The following is a 15335-nucleotide window of genomic DNA, read 5'->3' on the forward strand; positions in this document are numbered from 1 at the left end:
GAATGGGAGGAAGAGGAAAATTGGGCTAGCTGCCAAGCGACCATACGACAGCTGGCAGCCGAGCAGCGAGAGAGGGAGCAGCGAAGGTTAGCTGTACTGGGCCCTGATTTGGACCGGAAGGAGCAGGTCCTTGCCGGTCGCTATGGTCCCTGGGACTCAGCAGGTCGGGGACACGTCCTAAATGTAAACCATGAGAGGGGGTTCGGCTTCATCCATGACCCTACCTGAATCTCCGATCTGTTCTTTAATCGGCGGGACGTGGAACCCCACTTGAGAAAAGGGCACTCTGCCAGAAACCTACACCCCGGAGACCACGTGACGTTTACCAGACATGAAGGATTGAGAGGCTGGTATGCAATGAACATCAGACGGGTCCCGGAGGATCTCATCAAGTCCTGCAGGCAGAAGCCGCCTACTGCCCCTCCATCCCCAGTGACCACTCCAACAGTGTTTGTGCCTACCCCCACGTGCCAAGCTGGATCAACACCAGTCCCGCAGCCAAGCCTACAGAAAACCATAAGTTTGACTCCGATGGAGGAGTACCTGCGGACTGCCAATGCATTTTTCTCCCATGGAAGCAGTTCCAGTCCAGAAACCCCAGGAGGAGACAACAAGTCAAGATGCTTCTTTAAAATAACTCTCGTTATTTGCACCGTTGTGCCTTTTGTTTCCTATTTTTTGATCATCATGGTTTAGTTTTGTTTTTCCAGTTGTTGCCCAAATGTAATTGCAGCTTTCACACTTGAACTGCAGAGATCATGAACACTGAATGGTCCAGAACTGTTATTGTACATAGTTTGCACCTCTTTAGATGCCCTCTCTTGGTTTTACATAGACACTTTGCGAAGATAATGTCTACCTCCTTTGGAGCATGACTCCAATCAAAGGACACTGCAAGAGATCCCGGCGGGGAGCGGTGTCCAGCACTTACAAGAAGTATTGAAAGTTTTAATGTGAAGTATTTGATAATGTGTTTTATGATAGCTTTCATATAAGATGTAGGAATGTTTTAATAAAGAGATGAGAGATTTGAATAAAGAATGAAGATTTGGAAAATGTAGGTGATGAACCAGGTTTCAGCGGTTATCACTTTAAGCTAATGACAGAAGGATAGAAAATGTGAAAAAGGAAAGATGATAAAGAAATAGGTTAATGATGAAACCTGCACTTTTGAATTAAGACTTTAGATAGTTAACTAAGAATTGTTTGCAACGTTCAATGATGAATGCCTCTCATATTGAGAAGTTTAGTATAAGAAATGTTTATTCAGCATTACAAAATTTTGTATGTTCCTGTATTGTCAACTTTGTTTGCCTTGCAGCCCATGGACGTGCTGTGTTTAACGGGGGGGTATGTGGCGCCCCTGAGGCTCAGTCGCCACAGAGGTACTGCACCTCCTCCTGAGGTGTAGTGCCCCACCATCCAGGTAAGTTGGAGGCTCCTGACCACGCACCAACACCTGCATACCACACAACACGGTAGTTCAGCAAAGCCACATTGCGGCTCCCTGCTTGGAGTGTAGCAGAATACCTTTGGTGGCTCCCTGCTTGGAACACGAAACGTGCTGGGAGGCGGGTGGAGTTATAATACATAAAAGAGTGGGAGGGTATAGGATTAGAGGTTAGTCAGTCAGAGAGTCACTCAGAGAGGAGTGAGGAAAGAAGATCCCTGGGAGAGGGATGGAGGAAGGAGGTGCTGCAGCAGATCTCAGTGACCTGGGTCTGCTGGCACGGGAAAGGAAAGAAGTAGAAAGACAATGAACCGAAACCTGATCTTCCATAAGAAGGAAAGACTAGTACGGAACGTAGGAGTAAAAGGGAACAGAGGACGTGGGTTAGAGGAAGAACCCTGCCTAGAAGTTCTAAGCGCAAGGTCGGGGCCCGGTCCCCAAGGTTGTATGGACACTAATGGTTCTGCAGCAGACACCGGTGGAGTAGTGGGCTGTAAATGCACTACTCCCATCTAAGACTTGGGGGGCACAACAACAACTTGGATAGTGAGCCGGGACTCAGGAGTAAGGAGTCTCCGAAGCAGGCTACAGCTGTCTGCCATACAAGTAGAGTTCTTGGGAACATCTGTTAGGAGGCACTCCAGTGTAACTCAGTACTAGGAGTACTTCACACTTAAAGGCGCTATAAGAGGAGACATTCAGAAAGGTGCATGTTGGTGGAGCGTTGGAAGGGAGCATTCCATCTGGCCTGGTGGTTGATTGAGTCCCTGACCCGGAGGACACAGCACAGAGGCAGGCACCTGTGTGTACTACAGACTGTGAGTAAAGCTTTGGAACTACAAGCCCTGGTGTCCTTCATTCCTTCTTGCGCCAACGCACCCAGCACCGCTGCATCTGGGTACCAGCTTCAACACCACTTGTGCCTCTCCTCTACCCCTACATCTACACTGCCCTGAGACTACAGCTCCACCTGTGGGGAGCTACACCATCTTGGCTGTACCACTCCACCTGTGGGGAGCTACACCATCTTGGCTGCACCACACCACCAGTCCCAGAGGATCTGCATGCAGCGTCGGCTTAACATCTCACTTGCCGAACACCACAGGTGGCGTCACGAACTATTCCATCATTTCCAATCTCCCCTTTTTTACATTGGGCGCCCAGGGCCTTGAACCGGGTCACCGCTTCTGTGACACATCCCGCCGACGCCGGCCCGGTGCCGAGTACCCCACGGCCCTGGGAGGGCGACCCACTACTGATTGTGGAAACTATCAGACTATTGCACTCATACGACATGTGAGCAAAATACTACTGAAGATTCTACAAAGGCAGCTATAGCCTTACTTTGACAAAGAGCTGCCAGAGGAACAAGCAGGAATCAGAAAAAGAAACAATAGATGTGATTGTTAACATTGACACTGATCTCTCTTTAAAACCACATATCCAAGCCCTTTCCACTTCCTGCCGACTTCAACTCAAAAACATTTCACGGATCCGTACATTCTTCCACCAAGAATCTGCAAAAACCCTAGTTCATGCCCTCATCATCTCCCGCCTTCACTACGGCAACCTCCTGCTCTGTGGCCTCCCCTCTAACACTCTTGCACCCCTCCAATCTATTCTAAACTCTGCTGCCTGGCTAATCCACCTGTCCCCCCGCTATTCCCTGGCCTCTCCCCTCTCAATCCCTGCACTGGCTCCCCATTACCCAAAGACTCCAGTTCAAAACCCTAACCATGACATACAAAGCCATCCACAACCTGAATCCTCCATACATCTGTGACCTAGTCTCCCGGTACTTACCTGCACACAACCTCTGATCCTCACAAGATCTCCTTCTCTACTCCCCTCTTATCTCCTCTTCCCATAATCGCATGCAAGATTTCTCCCGCGCATCCCCCCTACTCTGGAACTCTATACCACAACATATCAGACTCTCGCCTACCATGGAAACCTTCAAAAAGAACCGGAAGACCTACCTCTTCCGACAAGCCTACAACCTTCAGTAACCACCGATCCACCAAACCACTGCACGACCAGCTCTACCCTCGCCTACTGTATCCTCACCCATCCCTTGTAGATTGTGAGCCTTCGCGGACAGGGTCCTCTTTACTCCTGTAACAGTTGTGACTTGTATTGTGTAGGATTACTGTACTTGAATTTATTATGTATACCCTTGTCACATGTAAAGCGCCATGGAATAAATGGTGCTATAATAATAAATAATAATAGTTAGATAACTATTAGATGGGTAAGCACTATTGCGCTGGGTAATGGGGTCCTTTCTTAGGATGCGCACCTGTCTGTGATGCCCTCTAACTAATGAGTCCCTAGCATCTGGCCCATCACTATAAAAGCACTTAGCACTTTATATATTGATTTTGTCAGGACAGTAGTAGCAATAATTACCTGATCCTTCCTATATGTTATGTTATGTCAGTACTATTTTGTACCAATTATGTGGTAAATAAATCTGTATATTTGTTGATAATATTGGATGTATACTCCCTTTGTTTCTGATGTTTAATATGCTATTCAGGAGTGTCCATTCAAGATCCCCTTTGAGTCGGAAGTACAAAGTGTTTGACTTCTCTGGGGTCTATACGTTATTGTTCTATATGGTTTTGTTTAAATACCCAGAGAGATTAGCAAAATTAGGATTATTTAGTCTAGAAAAAAGATGACTGAGGGGCGAACTAATAACCATGTATAAGTATATTATGGGACCATACAAATATCTCTCCGAGGATCTGTTTATACCAAGGAAGGTGGTGGTCACAAGGGGGCATTCTGTGCGTCTGTAGGAGAGAAGATTTTTCCACCAACATAGAAGAGGATTCTTTACTGTTAGGGCAGTGAGAATCTGGAATTCCCTGCCTGAGGAAATGGTGATGGCGAACTCAGTCGAAGGGTTCAAGAGAGGCCTGGATGTCTTCCTGGGGCGTAACAATATTGTATCTTACAGTTATTAGGTTCTTTAGAAGGACGCAGATCTGGGGATTTATTCTGACGGAATATAGGCTGAACTAGATGGACAAATGTCTTTTTCCGGCCTTGCTAACTATGTTACTATGTTACTATGTGAAGGTCATTAAGTAATAATAAAACAGAAAATACATGTTTTGTGGCACCATAATCATGCTGACAAGATGAATGATGTTTCCAGGACTCTATTACCACACAATTTACTCCGTAAAACCCAAACCCCAAAAATAATGGCTGAATTGCAGAGCTTCACCACATCTTATAAGGAATTGTGAAATTCAAAATTGCAGCTTATTCTGCAAAAAAAACCACAGGCCACTAAAAGGCTATGTTGATGAAAAAAAATAAAAAAGTTATTGCTCTTGGAAGAAAGGGAGTAAAAAATAAAAACACGTAAAAACCGGAAACTGGCCTCAGCACAGGGGCAAACGTGCCATTGATAAAATCTGTGCAGCCACACAGCAATCCAGAATGTAAAGGGGCCCACTTCCATCTTCAAAGAAGGTGGAATTTTGCATTATAATGAGCTTTTGTACTGCAAAGAGCCTATATATTGTTCTTGTACAAGGGCCCTCTTTTGTCTACGTCCCCCACTGCCTCACCGGATGGGGTTAAGATCTGCTCTACTCCCCCAGAATAAGCCCTCCTGCACACAATGAAACACAATATAGAATAGCTAAATGCTGGGCAATAGACTAGACTGAACAGAGTATAAAATAAACCTGTCAGCGTTTCCTACAAACTAAGATGAATATGCACATCGTCGCTGCAATACAAATGCAAGCACAATGCTACAACACTCTGAATTTGCATACAATGAATATATGAAAATTGTTAGAATTGCTACACAGATATGTAAGGTGAATGATAACATTCTGATCAAACTGTGTAAGCCAACCTAATCAAGACTATTTTACTGTAGGTGGGATCCAACACTAAACAGACTTTCTGTTAAGACTCCAAATGAACTTGGGGAAATTGGGAAAGGTGGAACTAGGACTAGAAACATGCATTCACAGCAGAAAAGAGGTTATCTTCCTAACTCCTCTGAGATGTAAGGAAAAGTATAAATGTTTTTATGCAATGACCATGGACTAGTCTGCTTCATTTTTCCAATCAGATTCGCCCATTTAACTCTTAGACAAAATGCCATATGGGTATTTACTTGGCTTTGTACATTTTTTATTTATTCATGTATAAAAGCGGACGCCATGTACAGGTGCTTCTCACAAAATTAGAATATCATCAAAAAGTTAATTGATTTCGGTTAATCAATACAAAAAGTGAATCTCATATATTACAAGACATTCTGTAATGCTGTAGATAAGCCCCCAATGTAACCTGAAAGATAAGAAAAATGAGTTACATTATACTCACCCGGGGATCCGGTCCGATGGATTTTGCGATCTGGTCCGGCGCCTCGCATCTTGTAGTGATGATAGCCTCCTCCTTACTTCAGCCATGGCTCCTGCGCAGGCTTACTTTATCTGCCCTGTTGAGGGCAGAGTAAAGTATTGCAGTGCGCAGGCACCGGACCTCTCTGACCTTTCCCGACACCTGCACACTGCAGTACTTTACTCTTCCCTCAATAGGGCAGGTATAGTATGCCTGTGCACACTGCAGTACTTTACTCTGCCATGAATAGGGCAGATATAGTACGCCTGTGCACACTGCAGTACTTTACTCTGCCCTCAATAGGGCAGGTATAGTACGCCTGTGCACACTGCAGTACTTTACTCTGCCCTCAATAGGGCAGGTATAGTATGCCTGTGCAGGAGCAGCAGCAGAAGTAAGAAGGAGGACGTCATCTCTAGAAGATGGGAGGCGCCGGACCGCGACACCCAGTGAGTATAATCTAACTCGTTTTTCTTATCCTTCAGGTTACATCAGGGGCTTATCTACAGCATTACAGAATGCTGTAGATAAGCCCCTGATGGCGGTGGCCCCAAAAATGGGGTGACAGATTCCCTTCAAGCATTTTTCAAATTCTTGAGGGCTTTCTCTTCCTATTTCCATTGCTGAAGAACAAAAGCGCACAAAATAATGCAGCATAGTCTAAGAAGAAGACCACTATGGGGGTGGGTGCGATCACATGATGGTGTTGTATGAAGATACAACATCTGTTGAACCTTGCTGCTGCTCCATGGCTGGAGAAGAAATCTTCTAGATGTATATTTACTAGAATGGAGAGTATCACATTTGTCAGGCTGCACTGAGGGAAATAAGAGGCTTTGGAGCTTCAGATAAGGTTTGTATTAGTGGCAATGTATTTTGGCCCTGGACTGATCCCTTTTTCAAGGTAAAAAAAAAACCAAATGAAAATCACAGGTGTGAGGCACTAAAAACCTTATTTGAAGCTCCAATGCTCCTCATTCCCCTCAGTGCAGCCTGCCAAATGTAATTCTCTCCATTCTGGTCAATACCTCTATTGCTGAGCTCTGATATATTCTCACTAAGTTAAATCACTCTAAAATGGCTGCTGCATTCCATGCCTATGCTTTTATATAGGCCATGATTGGCTGTGATGTGATGTGATCATTGCAAGGCATTATGTGGAGGCCCACGCAGTAACACTTGAGGTTACGTAAATGTGGCGCCCTACGTCTTTACCGCCACAAAAGGGTTAAATATGTACTGTTTTGTATGTGCTTTGTGAGCAATGGGAGTTATGCTTTCTCTACTAGAGACCACAACACACACACAATTTACCTCACTCCCTTGTCTGAAGCTTAGAGCTTTGCAGACATACCCTAACTGGGAGGGGGAGGAGTCGAGAGTTGTTGTTTTCAGTGGTGAAGAAGAAGGTGGAGGAAAGATGGAGAACACTCTTGGAAGCCATGCCATGTGCTTCCTTCAGGAGTAAAGCTAAGAAGCATCAGGGAATCAGCCCCTAGGCCATCCATGCTTTCAGAGCAGGGTGGTAAGCTGAGAGACTGTGTGAGTTTATGCAACCAACAGCAAAGTGTTTTTCCAGGGAAGACTGTATCAAACTAGGATCAGTGAAGGATTGTGCAAGAAGGAACTCGAGCTTCACACAGGATCCAAGCTGCAAGTTGCCAGCGGAGGAAAACACAGTAATTAGTTGCTATACTGGAAAGTTTCAAACCCTGAAGGGATTAGAATAGCAAGAAGCTTACAGGGAGTGACAGCAGAGAGAAGGATAACTCCCATTCTCCAGAGCAGACTGTAACCTGGTGAGAGTTGTAATGTCTCCTCTGAACTGCTCCTGAACTACAGTAAATGCTAAAGTGACTTTCCTTGTCTCCTTCCTTATTACTCCGTGCCTTTTACTTCCATCACAATCTCTGTGGGCCAGCCCTGGTTGGAGAGGGTTAAACATCTGCACTGCCATCACCATCTACTCCCCCAGGGATCTTCTGCAGTGCCGACTATACTACAGTCGAACACTCCAACTGGCATCACGAATCACTACATAAACTTTATCCCTAATCGATACTCCCCTTTTACATGACCGCCTGGGGCCATGGACCGGGTCACTGCCACTGTGACACATCCCTTTAAGATGACCGGCCCGGTACCGAGTATCCCACGGCCTCTGGGGCGTGTCATAGACTTTTTGTGCCTGATACAATCTTTTGTAATGCGTAAAATGGTGGCAAGAATTTTTTTGGGCCATTCGTGCACATCAAAAACTGTTCAATTTACTTGGGACAAGCATGACAGTTTTGACACAAATTCGATTTGCATTAACTAGACCATATCATCTCCACCTCCACACATTTGTTTGCTGAAATTGTAGGGCCTATAGAAATAGAATCCCTCCCTGCCTAGGTTTTTTGAAGAAAGCAGCCAACTTGAACCAAGCCCACTCTCATTTGAATCCCCATTGCAGATCTATAGGCTACCTCTGTCGCACTCACATCATTGTGTACTAATTCAACTTAAACTACAAAATACAAGCGCTCCTCATTAATTTAATGATTAGGGGTAAAGTAAACAGCCCCATGCCATTTGTAGATAGTTCCATTGCCATAAATCCTCAGAAAATTGTTTCCCAACTCTTCTCTATAAACCATTAAACACAGTATACAGTGTATAGAATGTTTCCACAAGACAATTATTTGAAGAGAAAAAACAGCTATTTTGGTACTCTTGTGGATAGTTTGTGTCTCTTTATCATTGATGTAAGTTCTTTAAAATCCAGAGGTTTGAAACTTGTAAATGTGGAGAACATTTAAAAAATGCAATAGATTCTGATAAATCTACTATAATCCATATTAATAAACAAATAAGAATATAAAATGATGTGATTATATACTGTTACATATATTTACAGAATAACTGATATTGAATTAAATAGGAATTATAATCCTGATTCTTAATACTAACACAAGGCTATATCACTAAATAATTGTATGACACATTGTAGTGGATAGGATTGGCCTTTTACTTAGGGAATACTTCCCTCTAGTGGATTCTCACAGAAAGAACAGGAAGAGAATACCTGCTAGTGGTTACTAGTAGTGTTGAGCATTCCGATACCGCAAGTATCGGGTATCGGCCGATACTTGCTGTATCGGAATTCCGATACCGACTTCCGATATTTTTTCAATATCGGAATTCGGCATCGGAATCGGAAGTTCAAAGTTGATTGACGGCCTGACGTCATCATGATGCGCGGTGTGTGCGCATCATGATGCGCCGTCATTTCGGGCCTTCCGGGGGTCTCTGCCGGCCTGCCGGGGGGCTGTGTGGACTGCCCGGGGTCGGTACCGGCCTGCCGGGGGGCTGTGCCGGCCTGCCGGTGGTCTGTGCACCCTGTGGGGGTCTGTACCGGCCTGCCGGGGGGCTGTGCCGGCCTGCCGGGGGGCTGTGCTGATGTCCGGGGGTCTGTGCAAGCATCGTCCGATGGGACTACAAGTCCCATCTGGCGATGCCTGCTACCATGACAGTGATTGACACATTAGCCAATGATGGGACAGTAGTAGTCCCATCATCCGGCTAATGTGTTAAATGTTAAAAAAAAAAAAAAAAATACTACATACATACTACATACATACTACATGCTACATACATACTACATATATACTACATGCATGATACATACATACTACATGCTACATACATACCACATACATACTACATACATACATGGCATAAAGTGAGACTAGGGACTTTTTTTTTTTTAAGTGGCGGAGGAATACAGTGCGGAAGGATACCTACCTTCCGTCATTGGATTCCTGCAGCCCGTAGAGAACGGCAGCATCATCTGATGCTGCAGTTCTCTACCCAAGATCGTCATGGGACACACTCGTGGACTGCTTCGGATCGTGGGTGAGTATTTTTGTGGTTTGTTATGTTAATATTTATTCCGGAAAAGACAATGGCTTCGGGGAACAATGTGACAAGTATTGGTAAGTATGTTACTCTATGTTATATGTACTGTATGTCTATGTATGTATTGTATGAATGTATTGTATGTATGTAGTATATATGTGGTATGTATGTAGCATGTAGTATGTATGTAGTATGTATGTAGCATGCATGTAGCATGCAGTATGTATGTAGCATGCATGTAGTATATATGTAGTATGTATGTAGCATGTAGTATGTATGTAGTATGTATGTGGTATGTATGTAGCATGTAGTATGTATGTAGCATGCATGTAGCATGCATGTAGTATGTATGTAGCATGCATGTAGTATGTATGTAGTATGTATGTAGTATGTATGTAGTATGTATGTAGTATGCATGTAGTATGTATGTAGTATGTATGTAGTATGTATGTGGTATGTATGTAGCATGTAGTATGTTTGTAGCATGCATGTAGCATGTATGTAGCATGCATATAGCATGCATGTAGTATGTATGTAGTATGTATGTAGTATGTATGTAGCATGCAGTATGTATGTAGCATGCATGTAGCATGCATGTAGTATGTATGTAGTATGTATGTAGTATGTATGTAGCATGCAGTATGTATGTAGTATGTATGTAGCATGCAGTATGTATGTAGCATGTATGTAGCATGTATGTAGTATGTATGTAGTATATATGTAGTATGTATGTAGCATGTAGTATGTATGTAGCATGTAGTATGTATGTAGCATGCATGTAGTATATATGTAGTATGTATGTAGCATGTAGTATGTATGTAGCATGTAGTATGTATGTAGCATGCATGTAGTATGTATGTAGTATTTTTTTTTTTTTTTTTTTAACATTTAACACATTAGCCGGATGATGGGACTACTACTGTCCCATCATTGGCTAATGTGTCAATCACTGTCATGGTAGCAGGCATCGCCCGATGGGACTTGTAGTCCCATCGGACGATGCTTGCACAGACCCCCGGACATCAGCACAGCCCCCCGGCAGGCCGGCACAGCCCCCCGGCAGGCCGGTACAGACCCCCACAGGGTGCACAGACCACCGGCAGGCCGGCACAGCCCCCCGGCAGGCCGGCACAGCCCACCGGAGCCTGCACAGACCACCGGCAGGCCGGCACAGCCCCCCGGCAGGCCGGCACAGACCACCGGAGCCTGCACAGACCCCCTGGCAGGCCGGCACAGCCCCCCGAAAGGCCCGTACAGACCCCAGAGAGGCTGTACAAGGCAAAAACAGGGTTTTTCTTATTCCGATACCGGAAGTCCCATAGACTTGAATGGGACTTCCGGTATCGGAATCGGCGATACCGATACTTTTTTTAAAGATCGGCCGATCCATTCCGATCCGATACTTTGAAGTATCGGACGGTATCGCTCAACTCTAGTTACTAGCAATAAATAAAAATAAATCGTTAGTATACAGGTCAAATAATAGTGGCTGTGTCTTTTGTTTTCTGTTTGGAGCTCCAAAGGGATAATTAAATATAAAAAAAAACAATGTCATTCAACAGTACAGAGAAAGAGAGACTGGCATTCTGTGTTCCTTATAAAAACAATCTGATTTATTTCACGAAAGAATAATACAAAAAAAAAAAAACCCTTGTAAACACCTGACGTGTTTCAGAAATGGCATCTCCTTATTTGAGCTATGAATGAGATGTAATTTCCAAAACGCATCATTTGGGTCTAAATGTGGTATTTTATTATTCATTCATCAAAGGATGTCTTTTACGCTTTTTTGGTCATTGTTAATTAAGTACCGTATGTTATTTACATGTACTATTACTATCATTGTCTTATTGCAGTGGCAAGTGCCCACCAGTAACCCCACTTTTCAGCTACATGCAAGTGTGACAAATTTATATTACCATGAACGGGGTAGATTATTGCATGAATAAGATGCTGCCTTTGGTCTGTACATAGTGATTCCAAGCACTGATTATATAAGAGGGTGGTGGCCCACTCCTGCACAGTGGCCCACCGGAGGATTCTCCTCTTCTCCTGTGGTCCAGTCCAAACTTGATTATTATTTATTCATTTACTACAGGGTCTCATTTTGTTTTTATCCTACGTTCTGTCAGAAATATAATATATCAAGGATGAAACAATGAAAACGTAAAAATAAAAAGTAGCAGCGTCTCCAAGAGGTTTAAGCAAATCTATTATTGAAATTAGCTCCTGAAAACACTACTAATCTGTTATTTAGGACAGTCACAGGTTCCCAATAATTATTTTTGCCTTTCTGGCAAGAAAGATCATGGAGAAAAAGAACATTGATAGAGGTACAGGGTGGGCCGTTTATATGGATATACCTAAATAAAATGGGAATGGTTGGTGATAATTTCCCGTTTGTGGCACATTAGGATATGGGAGGGGGGGAATGTTTCAAGATGGGTGGTGACCATGGTGGCCATTTTGAAGTCAGCTATCTTAGATCCAACTTTATTTTTTCCAATGGGAAGAGGGTCATGTGACCAATCAAACTTATTGAGAATTTCATAAGAAAAACAATGGTGTGCTTGGTTTTAATGTAACTTTACTCTTTCTTGAGTTATTTACAAGTTTATGACCACTTATAAAATGTGTTCAAAGTGCTGCCCATTGTGCTGGATTGTTTCCCCCCTCCCATATACTAATGTGCCACAAACAGGAAGTTGATATCACCAACCATTCCCATTTTATTTAGGTGTATCCATTAAATGGCCCACCCTGTATTTCCTTTTCCAATAATTTTATTAGGGATTTACAGAATAATAAGGGGAGGGGGAGGGAGAAGGAAAGGGATAGGGAAGGAGAAAATACAATAAGGGAAGAAGGGACCAAGTGGACCTTGCATCCCAAACAACAGGAAAATAACATAGTAAGCAATATAGGTATAACAGAGGATATATGACTACAAAGGCAAAATTAGAAACAATAACCGATAGGCAAAAAAGATGAAAGGACACAACCTAGCTGAGCATATATTTAAGGAAACAAAGGTATCCAACTGCACCATTTTTGAGCAAATCTGTCCAGGTTGTTATGTAACATGACAAGCTTATGCTCGAAAGCCTTATGGAGGGTCCACCCTGTATTTCCAAACCTGAATACAGTCAAAGGAGTGTATCCTTTCTCAGAGGTATAACAATCGCAGTCGCAGAGTGCCCATGCAGGAGGGGGACCCACTGATGCTAGCACCTATTTCACCTGGATGTGCGTCCAAGGATGCACATTCAGCTGAAATGTATTGTAGTGCAGAGACCCGCCGGCTCCTTGCACTGCAATACTAGTTGTCAGCCAATCAAAGGCTGGCAGTTGAAGTTCACATGCCCATCACATATCACATGATAGTGACATTATGTGCCGACCATGTATGACACTCTGATGTCAAATTCCAGCCTCTGCCCCAGCTATGGAAAAGGACACTGCCCCTTGTAGGAGCGGGTGAAGGTGAGAAGAATTTTTATTTTTAAAAAAAGATCTTGGAAAATAGCAGAGGAACATTATTATATGAAGTGCACAGAATGGGGTACAATATGCCAGTAATGGGTCTATGGTGGGTAACATTATACTGGGAAGCAGCCCAAGATGGAGGGGGATAATACCAGGAAGAGGCCAAAGATTATACCAAAAAGGGGCCCCATATGGAGGACATTATACCAGGAAAGAGACCAGGATGATGGAACGGTGCCCAGCATGGGTAACATTACTGCAGGAAGGGGCCTAGGATGGGGGACATTATACTAGAAAGGGGTCCAGGATGGGGGACATTATACTAGGAAGGGGTCCAGGATGGGGGACATTATACTAGGAAGGGGTCCAGGATGGGGGACATTATTACACAAAGGGGCCAAACAAGCTCCATTGTAATCAAGCACATGCACAGCACACAGATTAAGTCATTATACCCTGCTTCATTTCACTTGAACCAGATGCCACTTGTTATGTCACAGTTAGCTTGTGGATCCTAAATTGCAAGCTAAGTGGCTGTATACAGGTCTGGTAATATAACCTTCAAAGCTCTTTCTCTATATGCCACACCTGTCAGAAAGTAAAAGAACTGTGAATTTAGGATAGTCCTGTATAACAAATCACTGGTGCTTGTGGTGTCCAATTCCTGATAACAGTATAACTTTAAATAAAAAAAGGAGGACTGATGCATATTTCATGGAAGCGTTGAATAATGAATTTTCAATTTCTTACATTAAATGTTTGGGGGAGTCTTTCCATAAAGCTGGAATGAGCAGCATTCACACTGTCAATGATGACTCAGGGTAACTAGAACCAGCAATAAAGTGGCATCACTAGCTCAGGACAGGAATTAATGACAAGTGCAAACAATATCATCATCTGCTGACAGAAGAAAAGCACATCCCCATCTGCTGACTATAATAAAAAGCCTCAGACACAGTAACAATTGTACAATTTCCTGCAATTAACGCAACAGAATACATATGGCAATGGTAACATGCCAACAATGTCATTTAGTTATATATACTTCTTCATCTTGGTTTATTTCATCCCACAAATTAAAAGAAAATCAATTACTTTAAAGAACTGCAAAAAACAGCTTCATCCTTTAATCCGTATATAGGGATCTGAACTCTGCAAAAAAACGCCTTCACCCTTTAACCCGTATATAGGGATCCAAACTTACAACGGAGTCCTCTTGGTTGTATCCACAAAGGAACTTTTAGCTGGAGAAGTGAGCCTAAAGAAAGGATGGTCAAAAAAAGCTGGGACATGGCCAAAAGTGACAAAATTGGGCACAAAATAGCAAACAAAACTGAAGGTGACAGAAATAGCAAGTTAGAGGGAATGCCAGTCGTCAGATGCATGAAGGTCAGTTAAGAGTGGTATCTGACAAACCAGGTTCAGAACAAGAAGAAAGTAGAAAATAAACATTGTCAGGGTCACTAGAATCAGGAAAATAACATACAAATCACACCAGAAATGTAGGAAAACCAAACAATAAGTTGCGTATGGTACTGGCCCATTGACTACATTAAAGGGAACCTGTCACCTGTTTTTGTCACTATAAGATGCAGCCACAGCCATTCAAGGCTTATCGACAGCATTCTCTAATTAAGCACTTTTCCTGTGAGAAAAACTACGTCATTGTCGAAAAAGAATGTTTAGCCATAAAGGTAGGTGTTGCTATCAGTGTGTCAAGAGTGGGAGAAGAGGGTTGCACTGACAATCCAAAACAATGGGCAGCACTTTGAACACATTTTATAAGTGGTCATAAACTTGTAAATAACTCATGAAAGAATAAAGTTACATTAAAACCAAGCACACCATTGTTTTTCTTGTGAAATTCTCAATAAGTTTGATGTGTCATATGACCCTCTTCCCATTGAAAAAAATAAAGTTGGATCCAAGATGGCCGACTTTAAAATGGCCACCATGGTCACCACCCATCTTGAAAAGTTTCACCCTCCCATATACTAATGTGCCACAAACAGGAACTTGATATCACCAACCATTCCCATTTTATTTAGGTGTATCCATATAAATGGCCACCCCTGTATTAGTGGACGTGTGTAGTCGACTGTCTGTAACACAGAAG

The 15335-nt window shown here is 43.2% G+C and overlaps 1 protein-coding gene across 2 annotated transcripts in view; it reads right to left on the reverse strand.

The window, feature by feature from the left end:
• The window catches only part of ANO4 (anoctamin 4), a 384866-nt gene that overhangs the window by 296590 nt on the left and 72941 nt on the right, over nt 1–15335 (reverse strand). The gene's annotated exons all lie outside the window — the stretch shown is intronic.

Source organism: Dendrobates tinctorius, unplaced genomic scaffold, assembly GCF_039654945.1.
Source record: "Dendrobates tinctorius isolate UK_male_01 unplaced genomic scaffold, ASM3965494v1 ptg000139l, whole genome shotgun sequence".
Lineage (NCBI taxonomy): Eukaryota > Metazoa > Chordata > Amphibia > Anura > Dendrobatidae > Dendrobates > Dendrobates tinctorius.